At 36.7% G+C, this 27553-nt stretch overlaps 1 protein-coding gene across 3 annotated transcripts in view; it reads right to left on the reverse strand.

Annotated features, from left to right (window-relative positions):
- CCDC146 (coiled-coil domain containing 146) overlaps positions 1-27553 on the reverse strand; it is a 116516-nt gene that overhangs the window by 41664 nt on the left and 47299 nt on the right. The gene's annotated exons all lie outside the window — the stretch shown is intronic.

Genomic DNA, 27553 nt, shown 5'->3' on the forward strand with positions numbered 1-27553 from the left:
ACCATAATGCAGTGAGCATTTGTGTTAGGTTTGACTTTACCTGAGCTGCTACTGACATAGTATCAAAAAATGGAGCTAAAGGAAAGATTTGTGTTTATCAATGCCCTGTGGTTCTTACCTCCAAAATATCTCCTGAATCCATCTGTTTCCCTCTCCTTTCTCTGTGACATCCCTGGCTAGTCTAAGTGATATCCCACAATAACGAAACCTCCACTGTCCCCCTAGCCTTCCCTGTGTCCACTCAAGGCCCTTGTCTGTCTACTTTCAGGGAAAGCTTTTAAAAAATCAAACAAGGTTTTGCTATGCTGGGTGTTCAGAACTCAAGTGGAATAGAATTCAAGACCCTGGGTGTGACCCCTGAGGTGCTGCGTGACCCTGCTGTTTTCCAGGCTTCTTTTCCAACCCGCTTCTCAAGCTCTTAGTGCTCCAGCCACACTGCCTGCCTTTTATTTCTGTAAATTCACGAGTCTCTTTCCTTCCCCAGAGTCTCTGTGCTGGTCATTCCTCACTTTTCCTTGACTTCACCCCTATTCTTTCTTCATACCTCCGCTTAAATATCAATTTGTAATCAGGCCTTCTCTGACTTCTAAATTAAGATAGATACACACACCACTCACCCCAAAAGAATGCTGTAATGCTGTACTTAATAACAGATGCCATATTACAATCTGCAGTAATAAAGAAATGTGACTAAAGAAATGTTACTCCCCAACTCATGTATAAGCACCATGAAGAAAGGGCCTGGGCTACTCTGTTCTTCACCGTATCCTCAAGCCAGCAGAACCCCAGACCTGGTGCAGGTACTTGGCAAACATGTGCTGTATGAGTTAATGAGTGTGGCTGATAAAATGTGATGGTCTCAGTCTCCACAGTAAGGTTTCGTGGTCTCTCTACCCAAATCAGGGTAGAAAAAACAGTGTTAAATCCACTACGAAACCCTTTTGTGAAAGTGTTTGGGATCTTTTGAGAGTCACCTACAAGCTGGTACCAGACCTGGGTTCCAATCCTCACAACCCTCATTTTCTGTATATGGGTAGATATGTAAACAAGGTTTTTTTTTAGTTTTTATTTAAATTCTAGTTAGTTAACATACAGTGTAATATTAATTTCAGGTGTACAATTTAGTGATTCAACACTTCCATACAACACCCTGTGCTCAACACAAGTGCCCTTCTTAATCCCCATCACCTTTCAAACTTATCCCCCTCTGGTGACCATCAGTTTGTTCTCTGTAGTTGAGAGTCTGTTTCTTGGTTTTCCTATCTCTCTTTTCCCTTTGTTCATTTGCTTTGTTTCTTAAATTCCACATATGAATGAAATCATATGGTATTTGTCTTTCTCTGACTGACTTATTTTGCTTAGCATAATACTTTCTAGCTCTTTCCACATTGGTGCAAATGGCAAGATTTCATTTTTTATGGCTGAGTAACATTCCATGGTATGTACGTGTGTATATGTACATCATATCTCCTTTATCCATTCACCAGTTGATGGACATTTAGGCTCTTTGCATAATTTGGCTATTGTCCATAGGGCTGCTGTAAACATCGGGGTACATGTGTCTCTTTGAATTTGTAATTTTGTATCCTTTAGGTAAATACCTAATAGTGCAATTGCTGGATCCAGGGTGGTTCCATTTTTAACTTTCTGAGGAAGCTCCATCCTGGGTAAACAAGATTTTTAAGCCCTGTGAGAAGGTTCTACTTCTTGCTATATCAAATATCTTGAAATGTATTCATATGCCACCTTAAATATAATTTACATGTAACTTTTTAAGTGTTGAGTTGATGTTGGCAGGTTGACCTAATGTTACATTTTATAGATATTTAATTAAACACATTCTGGTTTTTCAGTTTGCTTTCTGTATTTTGAGCTAATATGTAATTTACTTCAGATCGCAAGCATTTTCATTGGTTCCTAAAAACAGTATAGGACATAGGTACTGTGCCTTCAAGGTCTAATATGTTAAAAAAAAACAACAACTTTGCATCAGGGCACTCTTAAAGGAGAAAAAGTACTGGGAAAAAAGTTATGAAAAGGTTAAGTGTATGAATGTGTGTTTGCATGTGTATGTGTGTGATATGAAGACCATGTGGGGACCAGTCTTGTAATTAGTCAACTAGGTAAGCCATTGGTAATTATGGACTCCTTTGTTTAGAAACAAATAGAGTATTTATGGTTTTGTTTTCAAGCTGAAAAGATTTTTTTGTCTCACCCATGGTCCTGCATGATGGAAGCAGAAGTAAATATGACATGGGTCCTGTCCTAAAGTAGCTCACAGTTTGAGAAGCTAGACACAAAAGAAACTATATAACACTTACACTATGCTCAGTAGTTGTATTGTTAGTAAATAACTGCATTTGGTATTTTGCGATCATTTCCTTGACATTGTAAGTTAAAGCAAATAAGTAAAATTACAAATTACAGACCACTTCCAGGGGATGGAACTTCCAGAATGGTCACTTGAAGAGCTTGATGAATCTTCTACCTCAAAGAAACATTAATTAAACTCACCAGAATTATCTAACACAGCCATTTAAAGTCCCTGGAAACTGACCTAAGGGCATGCAAAAACTTTAGATGTATGTATTTAATAAAATCTGAAACTCAGTAAGAACGGTGGGAGACTGTGGCACATGAACCATGAACTGCCTCCATTGCCCTGAGGTCCATGTTGTGGAAGAACTATTCCAGGCAGGCTTGGCAGCCAGTAAAGAGCCCATCTCCCCCACCTTCCTATTGTTAAAGACCTATTCAGGTGGGTGGGGCAAGGTTAAAAATAGAAAGGCAAGAATATCTACATCAGAGACATCAGAGACTGCACACTTCCAGGGAGATACACTTCACAGAATTAGTCCAGCCAAGACACTAAACAAATAAGCAAATGAACAATGCTAACAAAAACGTAACAGCAACAACAAGAAGCCTGGGAAGATTCAGAAACCAGAGTTGTTACAATATATTATCTAAAATGTCCAATTATCAACAAAAAATGAGCCCTTCAAAGAAATAGGGGGAAAAAACGGCAAAAACTCTTTAGGTGGGTAGCAGGTGTTGGACTTAACCAAGACTTCAAAGCAGCTATTATAAATATGTCCCAACAATGAAAGGAAACCACATTTAAAGAATTAAAGGAGACTGTAATGATAGTTCATCAAATAGCAAATATCAATAAGGTAGAAGAATAAAAACTAATATGTTAAATGATATTCTTTGGTCAGTAAGAATGTATGGTTTTTGTCTTTTTATGTTTGCTTATCTGTATCTTCTAATTTTCTCCAACACATATATATTGCTTTTAATAATAAGAGGTTATTAAAACATGCTTGAAAACTATTGCTGTAAACAACAGAGATTCAGAGCAAAATTTCAAACTAAAGTGTGCCATGATCAGATCCAACTGGCATATACAGACAGATTCTAGGTCAAAGGTAGTGAAAACTCAGCTGTGTTTTCCCTAAGTTAAGTCTCTTCTAAAATACCAGTTAATGGAAGCCTGGTGGTAGGTGGCCAGGGGTGCGTGTTGGTGGGTTTTATGGCCACAGAAAAAGCAGGACCGCTAGAGAGGTTTCCTTTCCTACTTGTTTCCAACACTCCAGAAGCCATACTGCCTTTGATGCCTACAAATCTGTCAAGAAAGCTGGCAGGGCAAAACATCTGATATGTTTTTATAGTTTCTGTATAAATTGGAAAAAGTTAAGTCATAGACGTTTAGAAAGAGGATTGATAAGCTATCTTTTATTTGGTCTACTTTCCTAAAAACAAATCTGTCTTAAAAAGAAAAAGACCAAACTGTAAAGAATGGATTTTAGCCTCCTTAAAAATAAAATTCATAATCTAGATGTAATACTCATCAAACAGTGACTTTCTGTGAAATTGTAAGCTGTCTCCTTAAGCAGGTCTAACTCTGGTTGGAAACTTGAGACTTAATTCTAATAGATGAAATGTTTCACTTATAAACATGGAAAAAATAGTTGCATTTTCACACTGCATGATACAAATGGGCACAGAAAACAAGTTTGTCATGTTTTAAAAATGCAGGATCTAAGAAATAGTGCATAAGACCCAATTCAAATTGTCAAAGAGTATACATAAGGAAAGGTTAGATAGTATGTCATTAAGTTCATAAATATGATTGCACAATAGGTACTTGTGTTACTGAATTGCCTTGTTGGTAATTGAGACTGGAAGGAAACATTTACTCTAGAGCTGAAAGTTTAACAAGAGTTCATGATTCATGGATAGCATGTAATGATATGGAAAAAATTTCAAAAATGGAAATTCTAAGACATTCCAAGGAAAGTAAGAACTTTCACCAAGTGAACTGATCTGGAAGGGGGTCAGCATGAGGAAACAATTAGGTGTTTGTGTGGGCGTCTACAGGGCAACCACAGTGACCATGGTTTTTAACCTACTCTATTCTTGTTGCCCCTTTGACATTACCTATTTATTGGTTTGATCTTATCCTCATGAATAATTGGCTTTGTCGGGGTAGCATAAACTTGAAAGCATAAATATCCTTAGGATCCTTATCTGCCACTCACCTGCTCCCTTTCTCTACTAGAAATAAACAATCTAGCCATTTGAAGCAGTTTCCAAATGCAGTTGAGCTCTCAACAATGCTTCCTTACTCCTTTTGTTTGACTTTCCCCCTTGGTTGTTATATCAAGCCTCAGCTTTCCCTTATAGGTAACTCATTCACCAAACAAAATTAGGCCACCTGAACTCATCTACATCAAAAGATCTATTTATTTATAGCCACAGCCACCCTTAACTTCTTCCCCCAAATTTCAAAAATGAAGTCTTCCTTTCTTCTTGGTTAAGGCAAGCCTATCCATCTGTGTTTTCAAATATATACTCTCCTATTTCTTCCTAGGCATTAAAGCAACAGTTATACCTCCCTCTCCTTTATAATCTCTATTTCTCCCACTTAACTGGCTCAGCGTAGTATTGTAGTCAAGTACATCACAAGTGGATTTTGATTTGAATTCCAGCTCTACCACTTTTTTTTAATTCCAGTATAATTAAATTCCAGTATAAGTTCTATTATATTCAGGTGTACAATATAGCGACTTAGCAATCCTAAATATTACTCAGTGCTCATCATTAGTGTTCTTATTCTGTCATTTATTTCCTCCATTCCCCTAGTTCCCTCTGGTAACTATCAGTTCTCTTATTTGAGTCTGTGTTTTTGTTTGTCTATTTTTTTCTGTCTTTGTTTTGTTCAGCTCTATTACTTTTTGACCTTGTAACTTGGAGTAATATTTAATCAAGCTGTGCTTCAGTTTTTATAGTTTGTAAAAGACAAGAAGACAGAAGTAGTCCCCATTTCATAAGTCCATAGTGAGAACTACATTAATAATCACATATGAGGTATTTGGTGTAGTATCTAGGACCAAGGGCTTAATCAATGGCAGTGATTTTATTATTATCATTATTGACATTATCCTCAACCTATGAATGTCTTTCTCATTTAAAAAACAAACAACACAGGGGTGCCAGGATAGTTCAGTCAGTTGAGCTTCAGACTCTTGATTTCTGCTCAGATCATGAATCCCAGGGTTCTGGGATAGAGCTTCACATAGGGCTCTGGACCGAGCATGGAACCTGCTTAAGATGCTCTCTTTGTCTCTCTCTCTCCCCTTCCCTCTCCCCATCTGCCTCTCTCCCCGCTCTCTCTGTCTCTAAAAAAAACCAAAAAGCCACAAAACACACACACACACACACACACACACACACACAAAACACCTAACAACACAAAATCTATGCTGGATGCTGTGCTCCTTTCTCTCTCTCTCTTTCACTCTCTTCAGCTTTCTTCAGGAGAGGAGTCTCTGTTCTGTGTCTCCACCCCCTTACCTTCCGGGCACTCAGGGAGTTGTAGTCACTGGCTTGCCAGCACTTAACCAAACTAATAAATGGATGGATGACTAATTTCTCTGGCAGATTTTGATATTTTTCTCTTAACCACTGTTTTCCAGTAATTTGTTTATGATATATCTTGATGTGGTTTTGTTTGGTCTGATTTGTTCACAATTTTGGATCTGTGAGCTTATAGTTTTCATGAAATTTAGAAAAATTTTAGATGTTGGTTTTTCAAATATTTTTTCTGTCCCCCTCTCCTTCCTTCTGTGATTAATTATTCATATATTTGGCCACTTGATGTCCACGGATCACTGATGTTCTCTTTTTTATCTTATACTCCTTTTTCTTTGTTTCATTTTGAATAGTGTCGATTGTTACCAAAACCTACCAATCTTTTTTTCTTTAGTGTCCAATCTGCTATTAATCCCATCCAGTGAATTTTTCATGTCAGATACTATGTGCTTCACCTTTAGAAGTTTAATTCAAGTCTTTGTATAACTTTCTCTTCTCTCATTATGTTTATGCTTCCTTCCACCTTTTTTTTTTTTTCTCAACGTTTATTTATTTTTGGGACAGAGAGAGACAGAGCATGAACGGGCGAGGGGCAGAGAGAGAGGGAGACACAGAATCGGAAACAGGCTCCAGGCTCTGAGCCATCAGCCCAGAGCCCGATGCGGGGCTCGAACTCACGGACCGCGAGATCGTGACCTGGCTGAAGTCGGACGCTCAACCGACTGCGCCACCCAGGCGCCCTGCTTCCTTCCACCTTTAACCCAATATTAAAATATGTATAATATCTGTTCTGATGTCCTTGTCAATTAATTCTATTTCCATGTCTACTCCATTGTTTGATTTTTCCTGTCATTATAGGTCATATTTTCCTGCTTCTTTGCGTGCCGGACATTGTGAATTTTACGCTTTTGGGAAATGGATTTTTTTTATATTCCTTTAAATATTTTGGGGCATTGTGAGTCACAGTTGAGTTACTTGGAAACAGTTTGATCCTTTCAAGGCTTACTTGTAATCTTTGTTAAGGAAGTTCAGAATGATCTTTTTTTAAGGCTAATTTGGCCCCATACTGAATCAGTGCCCATATGTCAGGAGGTCTTTCTGTCCTGATTTGGCTCTATGTGAGTTCCAGGTGTGGTTCAACACCTTCCTCCCTGGGAGTTCTTTCTCCAGCCTCAGCAGTATCCTTACAAGCACGCACTGACCAATATTCCTCTGCAGTTCTCTGGAGCTTCCTCTCTGTGAAACTCTGCCCTCTCCTCACCTATGTATTTTAGCCAACTTGGCCTCCATGAATCCCAAACTCTGTCTCCACAAATCAGCAAGATCACTTAGTTCTGCTCGGGGTCCCCCTCCCTATGCTATCATTACTTGGAAACACTGAGTAGTGAGATGGGGCGATGATAGTTCTTAATTTATTTACCTACCCCCTCCCCTCAGAGATTACTGTCCTGTGCTGTTTGTTGTCCAAAGTCTGAAAACCATCATTTCATCTAATTTGATTTGATCTTAGTTGTTTAAGGTAGGAGGGTATATCTGGTTCCTGTTACTCCATCTTAGTTGGAAATGGAGTCCCAATGACCTCTTAATTATTATATTCAAATGACATTCCTCTGTCCTTAGGTTACTTGATGATTTTATGCCATTTATTACTATTGACTTATCATTCCTGGAACTCTCTCCTCTTCCAGTTACTGTACTATATCATCTCATGGTTCTCTTACTCTTCTGTTTTCTTCTCCAGTCCTCCCTTTCAAAGTTGGTGTCCTCCAGGATTTGGTCCTTATCCTTTTCCTCTTTTTAAATTACTTACTTTCCCCAGGGCCTCTTATTTATTCCCATAGTGTGAACTACCGCCTACATGCTGATGGTCCCCAAACAGGGGAGTCTACAGGCTGTTACTGGTCTAGTTAGAACTTGATTTGTTCAAGGGCCTTGTTAAGACTATGGGAGTTATGGTGAAAGAATAATAAATGTCTTCTTTGTCTACCACCTGGAATACATGAAATTGTTTCCTTAACACAATATCGACATTCAGGTATTGTGACCATTTTTTTTTTAGAGAGAAATGTATTATCATGTGGCATTTTGTCTTTAGATTTTGTTGAACCAGATATTGTCAGATAGTTTTATAGAATAAACAGAATCTGTAACTCTTTGCTGAGCATGTGGCAATAGATAACCACTTCCTCTGACTTCAAGTCTTTTCTCCCTTGAATATGTCCTCCATGCTACCAGCAAAACACAATTTAAAAACACAGTTTTCACCTTGCTTTAAACACTTCAAAGGATCCCATCACCTTCAGGATTAACTCTAGGTCCATTAACATGCTGTTCAAGGGCTTTCATTATCTGGCAGTTGCCACCCTCTCCAAACCTATCTCCTCCCTTTCTAAATCTCCCGTGACCATTTCAGTTCTGGGTCATCTCCTGTGAATGGCAGAATGATGTCTTTCCCCTTCGCCCCCAAAGATGTGCACATTCTGATCACTGGGACATTTCTAGAGATATTTTACCTTACAGGGCAAAAGGGATCTTGCAGATGTGATTAAGAGTGTGGACCCTGAGATACAGAGGTTATTATAGATTATCTGGCCAGGCCGCAGCTACTCACAGGAGTCCTTAAAAGTCCTTAAAACTAGAGGAACTTTCCTGGCTGGGTTAGGGAGATGAAATGGAATGAGGAGGAAAGATTGGAAGTGTGAGAAGGACTTGACCTGCCAGAGGAAGGGGGTCATAGGACAAGGACTCTGTGCAGCCTCAAGAAACTAGAAAAGGAAAAGAACCAGAAATTCTAGGAGAGACTCCCAAAAAGAATGTGGTTCCACCTAAACTTTGATTTTAGTCCACTGAGGTCTGTGTTGGACTTCCGACCTACAGAATTAGAAGATAATAAATGTGTGTTGTTTAGGCCACTGCGTTTGTGGTAATTGGTTAAGAGAGCAGTAGAAAAAGAATACAGTTCCCAACCATACCATGCCTTGCATGTTATATTCCCTTATCTTCAGTTTCTTCTCTCTCTTGTCCACTTGGAGAGCTCTTACTCTACCTTTGAAACATCTCAGTGGTCACCGCCAGAGACACTGCCAGGCAGAATTATTTTTCTGTATTTTTAGATGCATTTGCTATTGTACTCATTATACACTATTAACGAAATAATGATTAAACATGTTTCTTCCCACCAGGCTGTGTACTCTTTGATGATGGAATCCCTACCCCTTTATTCATCTTCGAGCCCTAGCACATGGCTTGGTATCTTGTAACTGCTCAATAGTGTTCACCAAACCGTTGTTGATTTCACCTTATCTTAAAACAAATGATGCAGTTGGAAGAACTCTTGTTCATTCACTTCCTTCCATTCCAACCTCCCCATTAGAGAAGGTGGACATAAAAGAGGAACAGGGCAAGGTAACTTGGCCTGAACATAGACTCGAAAGAGCAGAGAATGTGCTGTACAAAACCAGCTGCCTCACCCACAGCTTCTCTCCTCCCTTCTGTGTGGCTGGCAGGGCGCACAGGATGAGCAAAGAGACCAGGGACTGTTCTCCCACAGCTGTCTTGTTCCTCCTCTGGTGGCCCATCATAGGAATGCGAGGGGGAGGCTACAAGTGGGAAACAGGGCCTCCCAAGAGTTAAGGCATTAAGTGCAGTGGACACTGTGGGTGAGTACTGCAACTGCTTAGCTATATGTAAGACTTCAAAGTTAAGTTATAATAGTTTTAAGATAACATGTGCAGCCAAATAAGTAAAAAGCAGGCCTAAACACATACAAGCTAAAGGGTGGCATTCCCTTAAAACACTCACATTTGTCCCCCTGAAACTACGATTACAGTTTTCCCTTGTTTAAAAATTTTCCCCTTCTCTTCCAAAGATCATGAGGAGAAATGATAGCAGGTTGGAGTGGCTGTGAGCCTGGGAGGCAGGAAATGAGCCAGGTTAAAACCCAGATGCCTCTTCAAGAGCTTCAAAGGGTGAACTAATGATTGAGAGCAAAGAACCTAACTGGGCCAGAGACATGAGAGGCAGAACATAACTGGAGTCAAGAAAAAGAGCCAGGTTAAAACCAGTGAATGATGAACATCACAAAATAGGAACCAGAGGAGTAGGCATTGGGGGCAGGGGTGGCATGAACCCCAGAAAGGATTGTGTTGCTGGCCGATTCTGACCAATCAGCTTTCAGTCTTTCACATCCAGAGGTCCCACCTCTAGTGCACCTTTATAGATCTTGAGGTGGTTTAGGCAGTGAGAACCCCAAAACAAAGCTGGGGCCCTCTAAGGCCAGGGTATTTCTCACACAAAATTTGTGAATGTATGAAGGTCATGTCCACAGCTGGTCAGTTGTTCATCTCACTTTGTAGTTCACAGACCAGAGCCGCTGCTCAGACCCTGCTGTAAGGGTCTGTCATTGCGAGTGTGGGTTGGATCCCAGGCCTGGCTGCTCTCTCTGCGGCTGGGTAGGTGTGGTCACCCACCCTCAGACCTTCTCTGGTCTGCTGACAGCACCACCCCTGTCAGCTGGCTGCAGGCCAGGGATCCCCAGCTCTGGACCGTAAGGTTACAGGTAAGGGACATAACCTCTCCCCACAACAAAGAAACTTGGGACTTCTGGTGCCCGCCTTCCTGTTTTGAAGATGCTTCTGCCCCACAGTGCTCTTGCCAGTATTCATAAGTAACAATTTATTTAGTGTAGACGCATCCAGGAAGCCACCGGCACCAGCAGCACCCTCCACTTCCCTTTCTAGCGGGCAGATTGTGATGGACAATAAAGCCTTTCACTGTTGATTGCAGAAGTGTTCTTTAAAAAAGAACAAAAACCCAAAGTTGCAGCTTGAATTTCCCCATTGATACCATAAAATGGAAACTTGGGAGCAGAATATGGGGTTGTTTGAGTTCCACTCTTGTTTTTTTCCTTTTTTTTCCCAACAAGAACATTTTTTACTTGAAGCATACTTCAGAACACATGGTGCTAAAAAATATGTATAAAACATTTCATCCAAGAAAAACAGAATACACATTCTCCTCAAGTACACACAGAAGAATCCCTTGGTTAAATCACATAAAAAGAAATGTAACAAATATTACAAATTTGAGAAAACTGAAATCATACCAGGTATATTTTCCAACCACAATGGTACAAAACTAAAGATTAGCAATAAAACAAAGCTGGAAAATCTATAATGTAAATATTAAATATTTAACATGTAAATATTAAACAACACACTACTACACCAGCAATGGGCCAAATAAGAAATCAAAGAGCAAATCAAAATATGTCTCAAAACAAAAGAAAAAAATATTCCAAAATCTATGGGATGCAGCAAAAGCATAATGTTAGAGTGAAATTTATGCTATAAATGCTTGTATTAAGAAAAAAAGTTTAAATAAACAACTTAATATTATACCACCAGGAACTAAAAAAAAGAAGAAACTTCACTAAAATTTAGTAGAGGAAGGAAATAACAAAGACATATCAGAAATAAATGAAATAGAGACCAGAATAAATAATAACATAACATTGAAAGCAATGACCAGTTTTTCCAAAAAAAATAAACAAAATTGCCAATGCTTTAACTACATAAACCAGGAAAGAAAGAGAGAAGACTCAAAAGCCAAAGTGAGAAATGGAAGAAAAAACAGATACCACAGAAATACATAGTGTGATAATAGATCACTATAAACAATTATATACTAAGAAATCAAATAACTTAGAAAAAAACCCCAGATAATTCCAAAAACACACAGGTTACCAAGATTGAATCATAAGTCTTGAATCCAAAAAGTAGGAAAGCTTCTTAGACCAGTAACAAGAGTGAAAGTTCAATTAGGAATCAAAAATCTTCCAGCACATAAAAGCCCAAGACCACATGCTTTTATTGGTGACTTCTATCAAACATTAAAAAAATAATGACAATCAAAATCTTACAAATAATGGAAGAGAGGGAACACATTAAAAAATCATTCAATGAGGCCAGTATTACCCTGATACCAAAACAGGATAAAAACAATACAAGAACAAAAAAGTCTAGTTCATCTGATGTAAGTATTGCTGGTCCTGCTTTCTTTTGACATCCATTTGCATTATAAATATTTCTCCATCCCCTTGCTTTCAATCTGCAGGTGTCTTTAGGTCTCAAATGAGTCTCTCGTGGGTGAGTTCTGCTCTTGTTGATTCACTGGTAGGGGGCTTTAAATCATAGCAGGATATTTAGACAAACCATTTAATGTTTATTAAATTTACCCCAAGTATTTTATTCTTTTTGGTTCTATTGTAAATGGAATTGTTTTGCAATACAATTTTAAATTGTTTGTTGCTAGTGTGCAGAAGCCATTCAATTTTGTCCACTAAAATTATTAACCATGAAAATAGGGGCCAATCCTCGATACTCTGGTGTCAGTCTTTTTACGTGTTGTACAAATGTTTAAGTTAGGGCAGAATATCTTTGACTCCCTTGTTCACTTGATGTATCCTGAGCATCTAGAATAAACTGACACTGAAGTGCACAAAAATATTTAATAAGTGAGGCCATTATATCTCACACATTCCTCAATTAGAGTACATATCTTGCCAGCATTGAAGTCTTGCTCACATGTCTGTCCACCAGATGAAAAGCTCTCTGAAGGCAGGGATCATTCTAGTGCCCCAAGAACCTTGTATAGTACATGTCTGAAGAACCTATCAGTATCTAGCAGAGTGGGGGTGTGACTTGAAGGGTTGAACATACCACAAAAGGAAATTTCATTATATAACTTTCCCTCTCCACATACATGTGTGAATTGGGCTAAAATGATCATCAAGGGTATCACCACAAGAATATAAAGAAGTAAGTCTAGAAGGAATACCAGCAGCCTGAAGGGTGTTTGTGTGTGTGTGTGTGTGTGTGTGTGTGTGTGTGTGTGTGCATGCGTCTGTGCGTGTGTGCACATGTGTGTAAAGGTAAGATGACATAAACCTGATATTGACTGTGGGAGATTTATGGATTGGTTGACTGTATGTGGCATACGCTTCGTGTGTACAGGTTGGAATGGAATAGTGAGCACCTTTGAAGAGTACATTTGTCACACATTTTCTCCTGACAGCTAGGACACCTAGGACAAGTCTTAAATTCAACATGCTCTATCTCTGAGGATGGATCACTCTGCCCATAGTGATATTAATAACTTCAGTAGATTAGTGGGCCAAATTTAAGTACCAGAGAGATTCAAATGCATAAATAAAGCAGAAAATCTAATACATGAATATTTGAATCCTAACAAAAACTCTTTAAAGGGCAAGATAATAGAATTTTTTAATAACTAAATGGATATCATAAAGTGTTACATTTAAACATAAGGTTAGATCCTAAGAATCTTCTTAGTTTATGTACTAATGTGAACCACTTAGTCACCTTATAAATTTTCTGAAATACTGTAATTGAATGGTAACAGATGGATAGCTATTACCCATGGCAATTATATAACAAATTATCCTGGAATTTCCTCAGAAAAGGGTGGAATATTCAGAAATTAACATAGTTTTCCAAGAAATCTGGTTTTTATGATATTCGGAGACAGTTTGTTAGCTTGTCTTCGTTTTGGACAAAGGAAAGAAAACCATATAATACCACCAAGTATAACTTTAACTTTCTTCACTTGATACCAATTTCGATACCAAGCAATGAAAAGTAAAAAGAAATGAAAAACAAAAAAGTTGAAAAATAGATTGTAACAAACATTTTGCCAAACACAGCTGTTTCCAGTTCACTAAGTCAACTATTACAAAATATTTTAATGTGCCTTCTGGCAAACACAAATAGCCTCATTTCATGGAAATGCCACATTTCCAATTATTTCTGATAGCTTGTAACAGTTTAAGGATATGCAACCATTTCTACAGATTTTTTTTCATTTCTACAGATTTCTATATCAGGAAAAGAAGGTAAGACACTACCTACTCTTTAAATATATATCAGATAGACCTGAATCCATATCATAACAGCATATTTCACAAGAGCAAACTAGTAGCCAATAGTATAAATACACTCTGCAGATGTTTTTAGTATGCACAATTTAAAAATAAAATTAGAGAATTAGTTAGCAACATTTAAAAATTGGTAGATTTTATATAAAAATGGAATTTTCAGCTTCTCGAAAAATTACTAGATTTGATGACACTGGATTCATATTCCAATATTGCAACAATCAATTGGCATTTAGCACAGGCTGACTTTCAGAGATACTAAAAGAGGCTGCCCTTTTTAAAAAAGAACAGTTTGCCCCACCCATGCAATGCATGGCCCATGTACTAATACCTAGGCTGTTCCAATCATTTATGTTACTTTTATGGACCTTATAGGCATTTGAGATTGGGGCTCTGTACATATTTTATGTTATATATTTATATGAGATCTATCTATCTATCTACCTATCTATATCTCAAGGTAGAAAATAGTCAATTGATTAAGAGAATGGCTCTGTTTATAAAACTCTTGCACAAACTTTTTGGAATGTCATATTCCTTGGGGTTGTATCTGTCTCTTTTGCCTATCCGTGTAACTACCAGAGCACAAGGATGTCTGACTGCATTATCTGAGATTTAGTACTTAACACTTTAAAATTTGAGATTTTTTTTTGCTGTTTTTCCATTTCAACTCCTGATAATTTTATCAAATAAACTTGAATCTGACAATTTTTTAACTAATTGAGATACTTAAAATTCATTTAAAATGAAATATTTTATTTGGATGTTGAAATGTGTTTTCATTTCAATAAAACACCATGGGACAAAAATAAGCTAAAAAGATTATGAAGACACTGTGAAAAAATGTATCAGTCAGTAAATTTTGTTGGGGCCAAAAAACAGGAAACATTCAGTTAACATAAAGGACTTGTATTTTTTATTTCATTCATTCATTCATTTCATAATAAGACCCAGGATTGGTACAGCTACCTCAGGCTAGCTGAGGTTACCTTCATCGAGGAACCAGGCTTCTCTGTGCCTGCCTTCTTGTCTTCATAGTCACAAAATGACTGCTATCCCTGTGGAAAGTCAAGAAGCAGCAGAAAGGGTAAAGAGAACAAAGCCTCTTTTTTTTTTTTTTTCCCCAAGATTTTGCTTTCTTATTCGGGAAAGTCTTTTATTATTATTATTATTATTATTGTTGTTGTTGTTGTTGTTGTTGTTACTTACTTTTTAATTAACATAGAGGACTTTTTAAAAATCTACAAATATTATCCTTGCAGTTAATTATCCCTTTGGTCCTGTACTTTAGGACTTGATAAAAAAAATTATAATTTGTAAGGGAAGTGCAGATAATAAATTCCAAACAACTTACTCCAATAGTTATCATTTTAGTGGAAGTTTGGGCCAAATAGGAAGTGAACATCCAGTAATGCAGTCAAATGAGAAAATTATTTCCAGGCAAGTCAGGCACCAGCACACTAGGGATTCCAAGAGGGGATTTATAAGGACAAAAAGAATTTATTCAAAAATAGCATAATTTATGACTTGTGGTAGGACGGAAGACTGGAAGTGCCATTAAGGTAGGGACCAGGTCCATTTCTCCCATCACTATATCTCCAAGGTCTGCCCCATGTGGAACTCACAAATACTTGAGTAAGTGAAAGAAATAACACATGTGACTGCTTAGCAAATAGTAGTCTTTCTTTTTTTTTTTTTAATTTTTTTTCAACGTTTTTTATTTATTTTTGGGACAGAGAGAGACAGAGCATGAACGGGGGAGGGTCAGAGAGAGAGGGAGACACAGAATCGGAAACAGGCTCCAGGCTCTGAGCCATCAGCCCAGAGCCTGACGCGGGGCTCGAACTCGCGGACCGCGAGATCGTGACCTGGCTGAAGTCGGACGCTTAACCGACTGCGCCACCCAGGCGCCCCTAGTAGTCTTTCAATAAATATTTAGTAAATAAATGAGCAATTCCTGAAATGAATTGATTCAATAAATATTTACCAAGTGAATTAATACACAAAGTACAAATTAATCATTCTTCGTTTATCTCTTATTGAAAGTAATACTTGGGAAACAAAAGCAAAAATAAACTATTGTGACTTCATAAAAAGTTTCTGCACAGTGAAGGAAAAAAATCAACAAAACTAAAGGGCAATTGATGGACTGGGAGAAGATATTTGTAATGACATATCTGATAAAGAGTCAATATCCAAAATCTATAAAGAATTTACCAAACTTAACACCCCAAAAATCAAATAATCCAGTTAAAAAATGGGCAAAAGACATGAATAGACATTTTTCAAAAGAAGACATACAGATGGCTAACAGGCACATGAAAAGATGCTCAACATCACTCAGCATCAGGGAAATGAAAATCAAAATTACAATGGGATATCACCTGACATCTGTCAGAATGGAGAAAATTAACAACACAGGAAACAACAGGTGTTGGTGAGGATGCAGAGAAGAAGGAACCCTCATGCACTGTTGGTGGGAATGCAAACTGGTGCAGCCACTGTGGAAAACAGTATGAATGTTCCTCAAAAAGTTCAAAATAGAACTACTCTGTGATCCAGCAATTGAACCACTAGGTATTTATCCAAAGGATACAAAAATACTAATTCAAAGGGGTACATGCATCCCAATGTTCATAGCAGCATTATCAACAATAGCCCAATTATGGAAAGAGCCCAAATGCCCATGGACTGATGAATGGATAAAGATGCTTGTGTGGAATATCACTCAGCCATCAAAAAGAATGATATCTTGCCATTTGCAATGATGTGGATGGAGCTAAAGAGTAGTACGCTAACCGAAATGAATGAGACAGAGGAAGAGAAAGAGAAATACCCTGTGATTTCACTCATATGTGGAATTTAAGAAACAAAACAAACTAGTAAAGGGAGAAAAAAAGAGGCAAACCAAGAAACGGACCCTTAACTATAGAGAACAAACTGATGGTTACCAGAGAGCGTTGGGTGGAGATGGATGGGTTAAATAGGTGATTGGAAGGCAGCTATGCTCACCACTATATCACCAATGTACACCAGTGATGGGGATTAAAGAGTGCACTTGTTGTGATGAGAACCGGGTATTGTATGGAAGTATTGAATCACTCTTTTGTACACCTGAAACCAATTTTACATGTATGGTAACTAGCTGAAATTTACATAAAAACTTTAAAAAAATAATGCTTAACATACATTTATTGATTGATTGATTGAAAGATTGCTATATGTTATGTGTTTTATGTATATTATCTCATTTAGTCCTCACAATTACCTCATGAAATAAGTATTATAATCCAAATTTTAACAAATATATTTTTTTAAATTTATTAAAAAAAAATAAAGCTTTTATTTTAACAACAGCAACAAAACTTGAGGTGGTTGAGAAACTTGACCAAGGTCACAGCTGGTGAGAAGCTTTCCAGGGATTTGGCCACAGTCCTATTCTGTCAGTCATTTTTGTGAATTAAGGAAACTCAGAAATGAGTAGCATAGCCTTGCTGATGGCATGGAGACAATGTGAAACATTTAGAGAACTTAAGGTAATATAGATTGGCAGATATGAAATACCATGCAGAGGTGGATGATATCCATGAAAGGGTACTGTGTCAAATTGATGCTGTGAGGAGGGATGGGGGGGAAGAAGACATACTAGTTAATTTTGATATCACTTATAGTGGGAAACCAAGAGACAGTAGTCAAAACTAATTATAAGAAAGAGGGAGGGGCACCTGGGTGGCTCAGTCGGTTGAGCGTCCGACTTGGGCTCAGGTCATGATCTCACCATTCCTGAGTTCAAGCCCTGTATTGGGCTTGCTGCTGTTTCAGTGCAGAGTCCACTTTGGATCCTCTGTCTCCCTCTCTCTCTCTGCCCCTCCTCCACTCACACACACTCTCTCTCAAAAATAAATAAAACATTTTTTTTAAAAAGAGGGAAAAGGGTATGATATAATAATATGAATATAAAGATAACATTATAACAAAAGCACAGATCTTCCTAAATTCCAGAAGCTATGTTATGAATAAAAACAGATATATGCAAATATAAAGGAAAGATAAACCTTGAAATAGAATTATATTATAGGAAGAGACAGGGATCAGGGTGGAGGGCTTGGGGATAAAAGTTAGAATTCTTTGAATATACTTTGTTTTGGAGAGATGGTGTAGAACAGTACCTTAACTATAAAATTAAATTGAAAAGCAATTCTAAAAATTGAAAACAAAATAAATCAATCAAATGTAACTATGTTGGTGCATAACTGTGTAATCATAAAATCATATAGGACAATTAGAGAAATATGAATACTGACTGAATATCTGATGATATTAAGGAATTTTTGTTAGTTGGGGGAGAATAATGATGGCATTGTGGCTACAGTTCAAGGGAGTTCTTGCCTTTTAGAGATACATATGGAAATGTTTATAAATAAAATTCTTGGATAATTTAGGGATTTGCTTCACAATAATCTGGAATTGGGTGGTGTAGGAAATGAGTGGGGGCTGACTCAAGATTGGCCATAAATTGAAGCTAGGTTATGGGCATTCGGGTTCATTATATAATTTTCTTTATTTTTGTATAGGTTTGAAAATTTTCATTAAAGGGTTATACATTTCTTGATAACCAAAAGTACCAGAGTTTAGATATCCAAGTGAGTGTTGACCTAAAATACTTTAAAGGCTATCAACTTAATCCAAGAACTTTATGTTGTGTCTATATATAATTATATATTATAATAATTATTATACTTAATCATCAGAATAGACAACTTTGCTTTGAAACAAAATTCCTATCAATTGGCTTGATTTCCTGTCTTAAACACCAAACTTAGCTCTACAGTGAGCTAAGAGGACCTTTGACTCTCCTTGAAACCCAAATCTATCCTCAGAGAATGAATACTTGCCAGCCATAGAGGTGATGAAAAGAACATGCCAAAGAATTAGAATAGACTATGTCAACTAGTTTAAAAAGAAAGCGTAAAGGAATAAAATCCACATTTTGATACTTTGAATATGGTTCTGAATTTCTCATTAGAGACAACACCTTATTCCACAGAAGACAAGAGAGTGTTAGCAATAATTAGTATCACATCAAAGGTTTTCACTGAGGGTATCCTTATCCTGAGCATTGAAAAACAGATGGTGTAATTATCAGTGCATTGCAAACTATCATGGATTTATAAATGGGTTATTGCAGACATGAATAGAATATTAGTCTTACACACAAACTTATGGGAAAATGTGAACAATCTAAACTATAGTGCTTAGATGAGGTTTCAGTTTAAGAGTTAACATATGCATAATAATATATGCCAGAAAAAAGTACTGGGGGACTTGAATATGCTCTCTCATTTAATTCTTCTAATCCTATGAGAGAGGTATGTCGCAGAGAGGCTATGCTCTAAAGAGAGAAACAAGGGTTCACATTTCCTGTGACTCCAGAGTCCTTCCTCTTTTCACTCTGCTGCTCTGCCTCCTGCCATGTTGGCTAGAATCAGACACAACACTGACAGGCCTAATAATAACTAGTGATAATTTATTATCTTTAAAAATGTAAATTTCAAACAAATAGCCAGCATCACATTTAATTATAGAACACTGGAGGCATTCCCATTAAAGTCAGAAATAAGGAAGAGTACCTGATAAAAGCATGGTCATTGAATATAATTCAGAAAATGCGTGCCAAGGCATTTAGACAAGAAAATGATGTGTGTATATGTGAGAAAGAAGAAACAAAGGTTCATTATTTACATCTGATAGAAATGCCTACATGAAAAATACAAAATAATGTTATAGTGAAATGAGGTGACCATTTATAAAACAAATTTAAAAAAATATAGCTTTCTTTTTTAAATTAAAAAAAATTTTTTTTTGAGAGAGATAAAGTGCAAGCGGAGGAGGGGCAGAGTGAGAGAGGGAGACACAGAATCTGAAACAGGCTCCAGGCTCTGAGCTGTCAGCACAGAGCCCGACACTGGGCTCGAACTCATGAACTGTGAGCTTGTGACCTGAGCCAAAGTCGGATGCTCAACTGACTGAGCAGACCCAAAATATAGCTTTCTTAATAAGAAGCTTGAAAACATATTGAAGAAACGATCCCATTTGTAATAGCAATGGGAAAGATAAAAAATCTGGAAATAATCATTAAGAATGTGAAAATCTATATATAGATAAACTACTAATACATAGGGAAATGTAAAAGCAGATTTGAACAAATGTCCTAGGATGACAAAAATACTTTAAAAGAGGCCATTTACCTCTGAATTAATCAATAGAATTTTAGAGCATAAAAGATGATTATAAAGTACAGTTGAAACAATAAATTTTATAAAAGGAAGACTGTTAAGTGTGAAATCTCCCTTTCAGACTGAAGATGTATTATAAACCTATGAGATTTAAACAGTATGACAGTAGCACCAGAATAGAGTGCTGCTTTATCATTGTAACCAGAAAATAGCTTGTTTATGCATAACTTAATATACAAGTTCAAGTCACTGCAAGGAAAAGATGGAATTCATCAACACAGTGTATTGAAAGAACAAAATTAAACATTTGGGGAAAGAATAAAGGCAGGCCCCTATCTCATATTTTACTTAAAAATATATTCTAAAGTTTTTAAATCAAAACAAAAAATGAAACTATAAAAATAAGAACAAAATACACATGGATATTTTATATGATTGTAGTGTTGTGAAGGAATCAAAGGGAAACAACTAATATAAGCACACAACATCTAAAGACTTCCACATATCTACATACACACTTAAAAATCAAGTGTCAAGGGGCACCTGGGTGGCGCAGTCGGTTAAGCGTCCGACTTCAGCCAGGTCACGATCTCGCGGTCCGTGAGTTCGAGCCCCGCATCAGGCTCTGGGCTGATGGCTCAGAGCCTGGAGCCTGTTTCCGATTCTGTGTCTCCCTCTCTCTCTCTGCCCCTCCCCTGTTCATGCTCTGTCTCTCTCTGTCCCAAAAATAAATAAACGTTGAAAAAAAAAATTAAAAAAAAAAATCAAGTGTCAAACTTGAAAACAGTGTGCAAACACTTGATATACAAAGGGTTAATAACACAACTTGATATATAAAAAAAGTTTTAGAGGTCAAAAAGAAAACCACCACAAAATGACTAGTGATCATAAAAATATGTCACTAAGTATAAGACCAAATGACTGATAATTACATGAAAAATTGCCTAACAATCCCTTTCTCAAAGCAATTCTATTTCTTGGTAAGTGCCCATTCAGGTGTATGCATGAGTACCCCAAGAACGTTCAACTACCATTATTAGCAATTGATGAAAATTGGAAACACCCCCAATTTCCATAGGCAATATAATGGATAAGTAATATTGGCATAAAAATACAATAGAAAAATACATGCAAAAAATGTGAATAGTTCTCACAAATAGAGTGAAAGAAGTCAAACACAAAAATACATTTTGTATGATTCTATTTACATCAAATTTAAAATATAGGTAAAATAAAAAGTATGGTGTTCAGGGATTCATGCTTAAGTGATAAAACTATGAACAATTGAAAAGGATTATAAAAGTCACAGTAGCTGCTACAGGTAGAGTGATAGGCTATAAAGGGAATTTCTGGGAGCTGGCAACATTTTATTTTTTGACCTGGGTAGTGGTTGAGTATTTGATTTAACTTATACCTTTATATTTTAGACACTTTAACATAGGTGTATTACGCTTCAAAATTTTAAAAGATTAAAAACTATGTAGAAGATGGTCTATTTTTTTTATAAAATAACACATTCAGAAAAATTATTTGAAATAGTCCAAAATGTTAACAGAAGTATTATTACACTTAACAACAAAAAACCCAAACAGCCCAATTCAAAAATGAATAAAGGACCTGAAAATTCCTTTCTCCAAAGAATATAAATGGCAATAGGCACATTAAAAGATGCTCAACATCACTAATCACTAGGAAATAAAAAACAAAATCACAGTGAGATATCACTTCACACTCATTCAGATGGCTAGTATTGAACAGATATCTGTACACCCATTTTTGTAGCCTCATGATTCATTAAAGCCAAAAGGTGGAAACAACACAAATGTCCATCAACAGAGCAGTAGATAAACAAAATGTGATATACATGTACAATGGAATATCATTCAGCCTTAAAAAGAAATGATATTCTTTGTGATACACGCTACAACATGAACAGACCTTGTAGACATTATCCTAAGTGAAATAAGCCAGGTACAAAAGTACAAATATTGTATGACTCCACTTACTTGAGATACCTCGAACAGTCACGTCCATGGAGACAGAAAGTAAGACAGTGATTACCAGGAGTGGGACAGCGAGGAGTGAGGATTTACTGTGTAATGGGTACGGAACTTCAGTATGGGGTGATGAAAAAGCTCTGGAGGTGGATGGTTGCACAACAGTGAATGTACTTAATACCACCGAATGTACATTTAAAAATGGTTCAAATGGTGCATTTAGTGTTATGGTTATTTTACCATGGTAATAAAGAAGTAGGATTATAATTTTCATATGCATTTCTATATTTTCTAATCTTTTTTACAGTAAGCAAGTGTTTTATTTGTAATCAGAAAAAAAGTTTTCAGAAAAGGGATTTAAAAAAAACTGGTCACGTGCCTTCTAGAATGCAGCTCTGGGCAGGGTCGGGCACAAGATGGTTTTTTTGTGGTTGTTTTTTTTTCTTTTTCTTTTATTTTACTTACATCCAAGTTAGTTAATATATAGTGTAATAATGGTTTCAGGAGTAGAATTTAGTGATTCATCACTTATGTTTAACACCTAGTGCTTATCACAAGTGCCCTCCTTAATGTGTATCACCCATTTAGCCCATTCTCCCACCCACCAGCCTTCCAGCAACCCTCGGTTTGTTCTCTGTATTTAAGAGTCTCTTATGGTTTGCCTCCCTCTCTGTCTTTATCTTATGTTTCCTTCCCTTCCCTATGTTCATCTGTTTTGTTTCTTAAATTCTACATATGAGTGAAATTGTATGCTATTTGTCTTTCTCTGCCTGACTTATTTCACTCAGCATAATACACTCTAGTTCCATCCACATTATTGCAAATGGCAAGATTTCATTCTCTTTGATCGGGGCACAAGATGTTTTCAAAAAATAATTATCTTAAGAATTTATACTCTAAAGCCAGACAATACAAACAAGCATAGACAGAAAGACAAGTGGGAAAAAAATTATGGATACAGATTTGTATATGTTGGAGAAATTGTCTGAATCATTTTCATGCCCAGCAAGGCATGTGAATAGCACATATGGGAATTCCCAATTCTTTTGAAAGACCTGAAGAAACCATATTGCTTTCTAAAATCCCAGCAGCATTGTACTAGGAAAGTTTTAATATGGGTAAACTATATTTTAGTGGCATTTTTCTATAATCTAATGACAAATTAAGAGTACTATACACATCAATCCAGAATTTGCTGGAATAGCTAGTTGGGAAATTGGAAGACCTGAGCAGCCTTGGTCGGGTTTGGACAGATCATTTAGCTTTTCCTAGACCTGTTCACTCATCTGTAAAATGAAGGCATTGGTCTTGATAACATGAAACGTCATTTCCTGAGGTTTTGTGGCACGGTGAAAAGCTTGCAACAGCAGTTTAATATTAAAGTTCCTCTAGTAAACACTAAACATTATTTGTTCTAAATATTCTATATCAATTGCTGGAGTATATATCTAGTATATGCACCTTCCCCCTGACAATGCTATTTTGCTTTTTGCTGTAGTACAGGTGTTCCAAAATAGGAAAAACTCAAGAAATTACAAGGAATTAAGTTGTTATGAAAGCAAACACTTCCACAACAAAACTCCTTTAAACATTTGGAAGTTGGATATGCTGACTAAAAGCTCACACTGTTTGTTAGGTTAAGCTGTTTGGAACTCGTATGTCTTAAAAGTTTATTTAACTTTGCGGATGGGCATCATAACAATGTAATCTGGAGCAACTACTGACACGCCTGCCCACTGTCAAAATGATGGAGGAGGTGTTCAATCATGAGGCCCTAATGCTCTGATTCCAACCGTATCCTATTTGTTCTCTCAGTATCCACTCCAGAAAGGAAAATCCTGTAAAATTAGCTTTACATGTGGATTTAATAATCTTCATTGAACGAAATATTGTGATACATTAAACAAAAGATCCCACCATGATGCAATTTCTCTCTCTTAATCCCCCACTCTAGTCTTTTTTTCTGTTTCTTTGTCTCTGTCATCTTTATCCCACCACCTCCATCTCTCAGAGCTCCACTTTATTCCACGACACTATATTTCTGTCTTCTATGTTTGGGTGGGAATTAGAGGGGAAAATTATAGAAGATGAGCACATAATAAGCAGCAGATGTTAGCTATTTGTGGAGCAGGGAGGAAGAGCAACTTAAACTTGGCCAAGATTCTCCAAGTCAGGCCAGGTTCCTCTTCTGGTGCCTGCCCTAGAAAGGAGAAAAGTCAAATCCCCCAATCTATATGCTGTTTCCCTCTTCTTACCCCCACTGCTTCACACTACAGAAGCAAAGATATAAAAAGGAGGGGAAAAAATAGGAGAGGAGCAAATGTAAAAAGCAGAAAGTTTTAATATATTTACCTCTTGTGCTTTTATATTTTCAGTGCTACGGTTATATCTATTCTGTGCATTCTGCAGAATTTATAATTTATTGAATTGATAAACCCTACAGTCATTAAATAAGTTTTAGACCTAGGGAAGCTACATGTGCTATTTGTATGGGGTATGGTTTTCTTTCTAAAACCCCCTTTGTTCTAAACACTTTTTCTGCTTTGTACACAGAAGATTTTGGAGTGGTGGTAGTTAGGGAGATGGGTTAAGAAGCAAAGAAATAAGCCTAATAAAGGGGACAAACAGGAAGCTCTTTTCTCTACCTAGACAGCATATATCCAAGGTAGCAGTAGTTATTTACAGACACTATACAACCTTTGTGGTCTAATTTGGAAAAAATGACTTAAAAAATGGCCATCTCAGGAGTAGCAAAAGGAGAGGCCAGTGCTATGGCATAGTGAGAGGGATTGGGGTGGGGGGTGGGCTTCAGAAAAAGCAAGTATGTTCTAAGGCCAAACACATTGCCTGTGTCCAAGGCTGGCTCTGGCTTGGAACATATTCTTCAGGTTAAAGCTCCACCAAGTAAGAAAGTGTCTGTTTTTTCACCCTTATTATCCCTAGGGCCCAGTAGAGAGCATGGTTCCATAAATGCAAAATAAGTATTCATTGGATGAATAGCTAAAACGAAACAGATCTTCATAGTTTTCCATCGAAATTAGTGATTTAATTAAAGGATGCTCTGTACTTAGGTTTATATTTTAATGATTTGCTTTCCTATTATATGGCTTCTGATGAACAACATTTAGAATCATAAACTATTACAGCTGAAAAGGGCCTTAGTGATCCCTAACTTGACTTTCTCATATTACAGACTTGGAAATGAAAGCCCACTTAAGTGGCAAGAAAGCAGAAGCTTCCTGCCTAAGAACACAAGTTCCATAACTACCATCCTAAGGTTCTTTTCACTGTATCATGACATGCTATTTTTGAGATGATCACAGTAACGAATGAAAATTTAGTTTAAATTTATATGTGACTGACAACTTTTATGCCTGTTTTTTCATCTTTTTGTGTATAAGCAATTGTTGCAGCTAAACTTTGTATCAGTTGTCAAAACACATGCCTATCTTTTGTACATACAAACATAGTCAAAACAACTTTGTATTAAATACACAAGCAAAGGAAAGCTGTGATAAATAATAGTGGATACTTAAAAATAAACAAAATAAGGGACAAGCAATTTTACATCTGTTGATAATGATCTAGAAGTAGCTTCTTCTACCCTGAAAGATTTTTACTGAAAAGAACAGGAAATGACTCAAATCACAGATATTATCAAACTAGAAGCAGAAAAAGAAATAAACTAAATAACATAATGCTGTACCTTAGAATGCTATATTGTAAATGCATAAAAAGATTTCCAAAGGACTTTGATGAACTGTCAGTGTTTCAATATGTACTATATACAACCTTTAATCCATTTCATAAATTTTCTTTACTTACCAGCACCATACAAGACACCTTTAAGTTAACCTTTATTGAGAGAGTTCATGTGTTGTCATATATTTCATCAGATAAACTTGAGTTCTTTCAAAAATGAGTCTCAGAGTAAAGGTAGACATTTAAAAGACATGTATTCAGCATGAAATTATTCAGTTAGTGTGGAATTAGTTTAATATCTTCATTTTCCCATAATGATTTAATTATTTAAGATGCACACTATTCTGATGAATGAACTAAAATATTAAACTAAATCCTTGGGGCGCCTAGGTGGCTTAGCCAGTTAAGCATCTGTCTTGAGCTCAGGTCACAATCTTGCAACTCATGAGTTCGTGCCCCACATCAGGCTCTGTGCTGACAGCTCAGAACCTGGAGCCTGCTTCGAATTCTGTGTCTCTGTCTCTCTCTGCCCCTCCTCTGTTTGTGGTGTCTCTCTCTCTCAAAAACAAATAAAAACATTAAAAACTAAATAAAATAAATCTTTAAACTAAATTTTATGATTCAACTTATATACATTATCTAATAACATGATATATATATAAAACACAACACATACATGTGATGTATGTTTATACATGTAATATGTTATATAAAAATTTAAATATTATTTTTAAATGCCAAATAAAGACAAAAAACAATAACCCAAGGGAAGCAAGGTAATACCTGAAACAGGTAATACCAAATTAACCTTCTTAGCTTAGAATGAATGTACAGACATTTCCAAGGATTTAAAGCTCTGGATTTTGTAGCAGTATACAGTCAGTCCTCATTATTCGTTGATAGTGTATTTGCAAATTCACCTACTCACTAAAATTTGTTTGTAACCCCCAGATAATACATGTGGCTTTTGGGGATCATTTGCAGACATCCCTAGAATGATGAAGCTCTGCTGTCTTGCTTCAGCTCTCATGGTGTAAACAGAATCCTTTCGGTGGTCTAAGTGTCACCTTTTGTTTCTTGTTTTCGTTTTTTAATTTTTTTTAATGTTTATTTTTTCTCACACACACACACACACACACACACACACACACACACACACAGAATCCAAAGCAGGCTCCAGGCTCTGAGCTGTCAGCCCAGAGCCCGATGTGGGGCTTGAACTCACAGATGGCGAGATCATGACCTGAGCCGAAGTTGGATGCTTAAGTGAGCCACCCAGGCACCCACCCCTAAGTGTCATGTTTTTTCACACTTTTGTGCTCCTAAGCTTAGTGCTGAAGTGCTGCCTAGTGTTCTTAAGTACAAGACGGTTGTGATATGTCTTACGGAGAAAATACATGTGTTAGATAAGATTCCTTCAGGTGTGAATTATAGTTCTGTTGGTCATGAGTTCCATGTTAATGAATCAACAATATGAAAGAAGATGTTTTTAAACAGAAACATGTTTAAAAAAAGGTTACGTATTGATGGCTTGACAAAAGTACCATGACTAGAGGTTCACAGAAACCTAACCTAGTATGTCCCCTGGGAACAGTGACTTTGTAGGACATAACTACCAGAAATAATGGGAGACAAAGAGAAGATGCAGAAAGCCACAACTGGGGGAGGAGGGAGACATAATTTGATTTTCATGATTTCTTTACCATGCTTTTATTGTTTGTTTTGTTTCAGGAATATGAAAAGAAACAAGATGTATTTTCAATATAGAAATAAAAATAAATAGATTT

The sequence above is a fragment of the Herpailurus yagouaroundi genome, unplaced genomic scaffold, assembly GCF_014898765.1.
Source record: "Herpailurus yagouaroundi ecotype Mexico unplaced genomic scaffold, PumYag 100, whole genome shotgun sequence".
Classification (NCBI taxonomy): domain Eukaryota; kingdom Metazoa; phylum Chordata; class Mammalia; order Carnivora; family Felidae; genus Herpailurus; species Herpailurus yagouaroundi.